This window comes from Sturnus vulgaris, chromosome 8 (genome assembly GCF_052056855.1).
Source record: "Sturnus vulgaris isolate bStuVul1 chromosome 8, bStuVul1.hap1, whole genome shotgun sequence".
NCBI lineage: Eukaryota > Metazoa > Chordata > Aves > Passeriformes > Sturnidae > Sturnus > Sturnus vulgaris.
In genome coordinates this window covers 3,402,778-3,409,210 of record NC_142250.1, presented here as the reverse complement: position 1 = coordinate 3,409,210, position 6,433 = coordinate 3,402,778, and the positions used below count along the sequence as shown (strand labels likewise).

General features: G+C 53.6%; 1 long non-coding RNA gene across 1 annotated transcript; it reads right to left on the bottom strand.

Moving 5' to 3' along the window:
• Positions 1–230: 230 nt before the first annotated feature.
• Positions 231–1,360, bottom strand: LOC148222941 (uncharacterized). Its single transcript, XR_015805001.1, has 2 exons — positions 1,087–1,360; positions 231–997 (listed from the first exon to the last, which is right to left on the bottom strand). It is a non-coding gene; the product is annotated as an uncharacterized LOC148222941 (long non-coding RNA).
• Positions 1,361–6,433: the final 5,073 nt, after the last annotated feature.

Genomic DNA, 6,433 nt, shown 5'->3' with positions numbered 1-6,433 from the left:
GTGAATCTCTGTTGTGCCTTAGTTTTCAGAGTTTAAATTGATAGAAACCCCCACTCATTCCATCATGTGAGGGATTTACATTAAGGGGCAAAAAAGGCCTGGGGAAAAAAAGGCAGATAAAAAGGATGGTGAAAACAAGTAGGGGAAAACGGCAGCCAAAAAAGCAGGAATAAATGTGAAAAAAAAATGAGATATCTCACCCATCAGGAGCATAAACAGCCACAAAAGGGGAAAATTAACTGAATTTATTATCAAGCTACTCAGAGCCAAAAATGCACTTCCCCATATTGTTCTCTCCTTCCTGGACTTCATTATATTGCCTGTTCCCTCCTTCCCTCTTCCCCACACACTGACACAGAGGGATGTGGGTTACAGTCACATCATGTCACTGCTTCTCCCTCAGGGAAACAAATCCTTATCCTACAATAGCCTGGCTTTCCACGCAGAGCAATCAGATCCTTTACAACAGAGAGACAGAGAGGCCGTTCTTCACAGTCAGGTGCCTGATGCCAAGAGTGGGATTCCTCACCAGCACGTGTCAGCTCTTCTTCTTCCTTTTCCAAAGACAGTCCAAAAGTCTCACCTTCAGGCCACTGCGTGACGATTTCCAAGAGCCCAGGGTGATTTGGATTTCCCATTCCAGCTTGTTGTGCAATGAGGGCAATGCCCTCACTCCAGCTAGCATGGATGGCAGGATGGATTGCAGAGACTTTTCCTTGGAGCAGCCAGTCCAGCGCTGGCAGTGGGGATGAACAGGCACTGAGGTGACCCTGAGAGCAAGTGCAAGGCACAGGGTGCAGCTGAGAAAGGACAGCCCTGTGCCGGGCTAAGAGGGGAAGCTGGGACTGCCCAGCGGGGAGAAGGTCCTTTCTCCATCCCCTGTTACAGGGGATCTCGGGCCTTGCTGCACAGATACGGCTGCGGATTGGAGCACATCACACTCCTGAATTCATTGTCAGTCAGGTACACACACTCGGAATTGCCAAGGATAGGAAACCTGCAAGGAGGAGCAGAGACAGCGCTGGATGCCAGGGGAACACGTTGTGCCCCTGTCCCCCCATGCCCTGCCGGCTCCCCGGCACTCACGAGGAGCTGAAGCTGCTGCCGTCCTCCCACTGCAGCTGCTCGCCCCGTCTGCGCAGCCCGAGCCAGTAATCGCCGTTCCCGCGGAGGCGGAGGAACAAATCCTGCCAAGGAGAGAGCAGTGGGAGCTGCCCCGGCCCCTCGGGGGGACACGGCCCCGGGGCTCCTTCCCTGCAAGGCCCCGGCACAGGGCTGCAGCCCCAGCCCCACCAGCACCCAGCCCGGACCACGAGCACCCCCAGGCTCCCCTCAGACACCCCACAGCGCCCGCAGCCCCTCACTCACCATTTCCTCATCCTTCAGAATGGCCAGCGACGCCCCGAGCTCGGAGCACCGCTCTTGACTCTGCTCCCAGCTTCTGGAATCCTTTGACAAGTAGTAGCACACTCCATTGTATCCAACCCAGCCGGAAGGACAGCCCAGAACCACAACCTGCGGAGTCGCAGGTGGAACTGGAAGCTGTGGTGCTGCAGGGGGAAGAGAAGGTGTGAGGATTGCCCTGTGCAGGGAGCAGGGACCCCGCTCTGCCCCGAGGGGCTGGGCCCAGGCTGCTGCCCCTCCCTTACCTGACTGCACAGCCAAGGCCACCGACAACGCCAGCACCAGCCCCAGGAGCACAATCAGCGCCGAGGTGAGCACGGGATGGCAGCTGAACCACTCGCCTGCAGCAGGAAAGAGCTGCTGGCTGCCACAACCACAGCCCGCCCTCCAAGCTGCTCCCCCAATGCCCGGCGAGCACAGGAGGGACCTCTCAGCCTATTTCCTCCTCCCTCCCTCCCTCAGCTGGCAGCCAGAGAGCCAAGAGCCTGGACACGGGCAGGGACACCGCGCTGGGGACAGGCTGCAGCAGGAGAGCTGCACACGCTTGGGGGCAGCTGCGGCTGCCGCTTCCAGCCACTGCTGGCGCCGAGCGGAGCACGAGGCCTCTTCCACACATCGGGAAACAGCCACACACCTGCCAGCCCTGGCCTTGACAGATGACACTGTCCCATCCCTAGAGGCCACAGGTGTGTCCCTGCACTCACCTGGCAATCTCCTGAGGATGTTTCTGTGTACATGGCCGGGTGCTGATGTGCAATTGGGATCCAGGGGCTCCCTCCCACTGCCATCCCTGCTGCAGATTTCATTCTCCACATCTTCACTCACTGCACGCTCACAAGTGGCATCCCCCTGCTTATGACAAGTGGCTTCTTGCGCCCCTGGCAAGTGTGTCAGCCCGGCTGCTGGTCCCTCCTGGAGATGCAGGAGCTCCTTCACAGGCCCATGGATGGAGCAGAATTCACTCTGCTCCAGCTCACAGCCGGAATCTCTATGCTTGGAACAATCAGCCCTGTGCTCCCGACACATCAGGAGTGCTAAAAAAGCCTTTCGGAGATCGGCCTCGGGAACAGTTGTACACCCAAGGGGATGGCCCATTGAAAGGGATGTAATGACAGGTCACGGCTGGTCCCGGCCCTGCGGCACACCGAGGCTCAGGAAGGCGCTGCCAGCTCAGTCCCGCGCTGTCCCCGCTGCCCGGACCTGCGGAGACAAGCGCACCCTGCTGAGCGCTCCAGGTCCATCCAGCCGCTCCAGCAGGATGCGGCGCTTTCTGCCTCCACTCGGCGCCTGCAGTGCTTTGGGCTCTGAGGCTCGTTCAAGTTCATCCCGTGCCACCCCTGAGCCGGGCAGGGACACCTCCCGCCTGAGCAGCGGCGCCGAGCCCGGGGCGCCACGGCCGGAAACTCTGCCGGGCACGGAGCAGCCACCTCCGAGCTACCGAGAGACACCGGCATGAGCCATCGCTGCTGCGGCACCGGCCCGTCCCCAGTGATCGGCGGCAAGGACGAGACCGCGGGCAGCCGCTCCCTCCGCCGTCTCAGGGCTCGGGGCACACAGGGAAAGCCGGCCCAAGGAACTCGCCAGAACCGCCCCGTTCCCCTCAGCGCGGCCCCTCCGGCCGCAGCGAGCCCCGGGCTGGGGCACAGCCGAGCGCGGCTCGTACCTGTGCTGGAGCCGCTCCGAGCTCCGGGGCCGCCGCCTGCCCGGAGCAGTCCGAAGTCACCGGGAGCGAGAAGCGCTCCGGCCGTTCCCGCGGAATCACCTCGGACGACTGGAGTTCCCGCGTTCAAAAGTGGTGGTTTTGTTGTTAGGTGTGTTTGACCAATCAGCGAGGCGGATCCAGGGGAGGGGCGGGGCGATGTCGCTCCTGTTCTGTACAATTCGCCCCCCCCATGCAACACAGCCGGGCCATGTCCCACATTTCGGTGTCCCCGGTTCCTGGCGTTTCGCCATCCCGTCTGCAGCCAGCGCTGGAAGAAGGGCCAGACACAGCGGAACGCTGTCGGGCATCTGGCGGTGCTCGGAGTCTGTCCGCCCTTGGCCATTTAGAGCAGTGAAATGAAGCGCTTTCCCCTAATTCAAACTCTTAGAACAGCACCATTAAAGTATTCTCCTTCCATTTCTACATAAAATTGATGAAAAATCGTGATTTCCCGCCTAGTGAGACACCAAAAATCGTGAACAAGTTGTGTATTCCTTCAATTGAGATCCTCCAAATCGTAGGTGCAGGGGAGTCCTCCCCAGTTCAAACACAATTACCGAAAAGAAGTTTTTCTCCTTCATTGTAAATCCCTTTTCTTCTCGTAACCCGCATTTTTGGGACGAGGCTGGATGTGTCTGGGGGCACTTCTCCCTCCTCAGTGCTCACACCTGGGGCTGCTGGGCCTTGCCGAGTGCTGGGGAGTTTCCTCCCAGTTTCCCCACACTATCCCTCTTCCTGGCAAGCACCGGCAGCGATGGGGAGAGCACTGCACCTTCCCAGTGCTCCTAATGCTCCTCCCGGTGCTCCTTCTTCTTCACTCCCGCTGCTTCCACTAGCCCTCCCACTTCCCTCCTAGTATTCCCTGTGCTCCCACTTCCCTCCCAGTGTTCCCAGTATCTCTTCCAGTGCTCCCTCCACTGGCAAAACACTGCGGGGCACTGTGGGAAATAGAAAAGGTATAGAACTCTCAGAAAGCTGTGTGAAAGCAAATTTCAAGATGGAGAAATTCAAGAATGCTGGAGATGCAAGGACAAGAAACAATAGGGCTGTGAGCTGTGTAGAGACAGGCCTCAGGAAAATATGTTAAGCAAGAGAGTAAAAGTAATAATAATTGAATGAAGGTTATCTGTGGGACACATATTGAGAAAGTAAGAAAATTACAGCCTGAAAAATATTCCAGGCTGGAGCTTTTCAGCTCTGTTCCCAGCCGATAAGCTGCTCCAGCTCAAGGCTAGGGAGAATTTCTCCAAGGGTGATCATTTGGTCAAAATAAAATGGAATTAATAACAAGGTAGAACACCTGTTGTGGTGCGTGACCGGGCCCTGGGAATGGGGTGTCTTCTCTCTGAACCAATCACCTCTTCTCTACTCTTGGAGTTGCGAGTCATGCCATAAAATCAAGTGTGTTTCTGAATAAACTTGTCTCTTTCTTCCTTTTATAAAAGGTGACCATGTAGCTGTGCATCTTATTTCCACCGCAATTAAAGGGTTAAAACCCCTTTCCACGGCCACACTTATCCCTCGTTTTAAGGTATTAGAGGCAAGCATGATTCAAAGCAAAATGTACGTGCAGGTTTATTTACTGGCCTGAGCGAACCCTTGTTTTAATAATTTTAATATTATGCCATTGGCTAGAAAGTTGTTAAAAAGTTGTTTGTCAAAAGAGAACTTCATCTGCTGTGCCAGCAGCTGCTTGGTTCTGTAAAATGAGGCTGATGATTGGGATGGAATAAAGCTTCGAGACAGCTGCTCCAGCATTCCTGTCCTGTTGTTTGTGTACATAGATATATGTAAATATTAGGTAAGAGAAAAAATAACCCAGAAAAACCCAACAGTGATGGTGTCTCTTGTCCTGCCCTGTTTCGTTTTATGAAACAACTGTTGGAATCCCCAAAGAGTTCAAAGGGACATCTGTCGAATAATCCTTTGGGATTAGAAATGGATACTATTCTCGTCTCCTACTGACTGTTGGACATCCCAGGATGGAGCCGAGGAAGAAGCCCTGTGGAGAATCAAGGTGAGCTCTGGGGAAAAGAAATCACAGGACAAGATTTGTCTCTTGAGAAATGGAACGTTTATCACCGGCTAAAGACAAATATTACTACTGAATCTCATATTAATATTCAGGATGATGAATTGAACATGGGTCAATATGAACTGTTCGAGTGCAGACCTTAACTCTGTCTTCACATTCTCTTTTAGGGATGTTGTCCACTGGAAGCTTTATAATCCATTCACTTTGAAAAGGGATCAGAGTGTGGGTAAATTATTGCTGCTTGTCTAATGATGATGAACATTTTTCAACAGCCCACCCCACCTGTGCTTTCCCCGGGGCCCCCCAAAAAATCCCCAAAACCCTCTGCATCCCAGAATCATCGCCTAATTCACATTGAGCACCCTGCTCCTTTTCTCCATCAGCACAGCGTCTCTCTTCTTGCCTTACTTCCTCAGAATGTTTCAGCCTATATTCCTGCTTTGTTTGTAGTTTGAAACTGAGGAGAAATACTAATTTGTAGTAGTGGTTTTGGGTTTGGTTTACTACTTTGAAATTTTCTTGTTGTGAGATGGGATTAGGAGGAAGGCACAAACAGGCTCAGCTTTAAATGGTACAAAGAAAAACTTTATTACTAGAAACTATAAGAAAAAAATCTCAGAATAAAATTTTAGACCACTTTTCTTCTTCTTACACACTGCTTTTTTCTCAATGAAAACGTACAAAACAACTCAGTTAGATTACTAACTTTGAAATAGTTTCTGTACTAATTGATTTGAAAGATGAGGATATTTTTTAGTAGATGGAGGGTTTTTTGCAAGAAACAGTTTTCTTCTGGCCTTTATGTCACAGTGATCAGCTGCTCGTTAGAATGGAAATCTGATCACTATGCAAAAACCTTTTTTTCAGATTAACGTTTTTTTCTATAATTATTATTGAGGACTTATAAGGCACACTTTAAGCATTATAACAGTTTAAACAGAAGCTTACTCTGTGTTTGAGAATATTTTTTTCTTCGTCATGGATGCTGTTCCATCTGTGTTTCGCGAGCACCGGAGCCCCGGTTTCCCCTCCGGAGCCCCCCCGCTCCGCAGCCGCAGCGCCGCTCCCCGCGGCATCCATCGGTGTCGCGGGCGCTGGCGGCTCTCTCCGCGCTCAGCAGCTTCCAAGCGGACCCGGCCGGCCCGCGCCGCCAGCCGAGCCCTGGAATGCCGGCGGCCGCCCCTTGCCCCGCTCCAGGCAGCTTGCCGCGGGACAGAACGGCGTTTTTGGAGGTTTGGGCGCCTTTCCCGCAGCCACGCGCGGCCGAGCCGGCTTTTCCATCCCCAGACGGC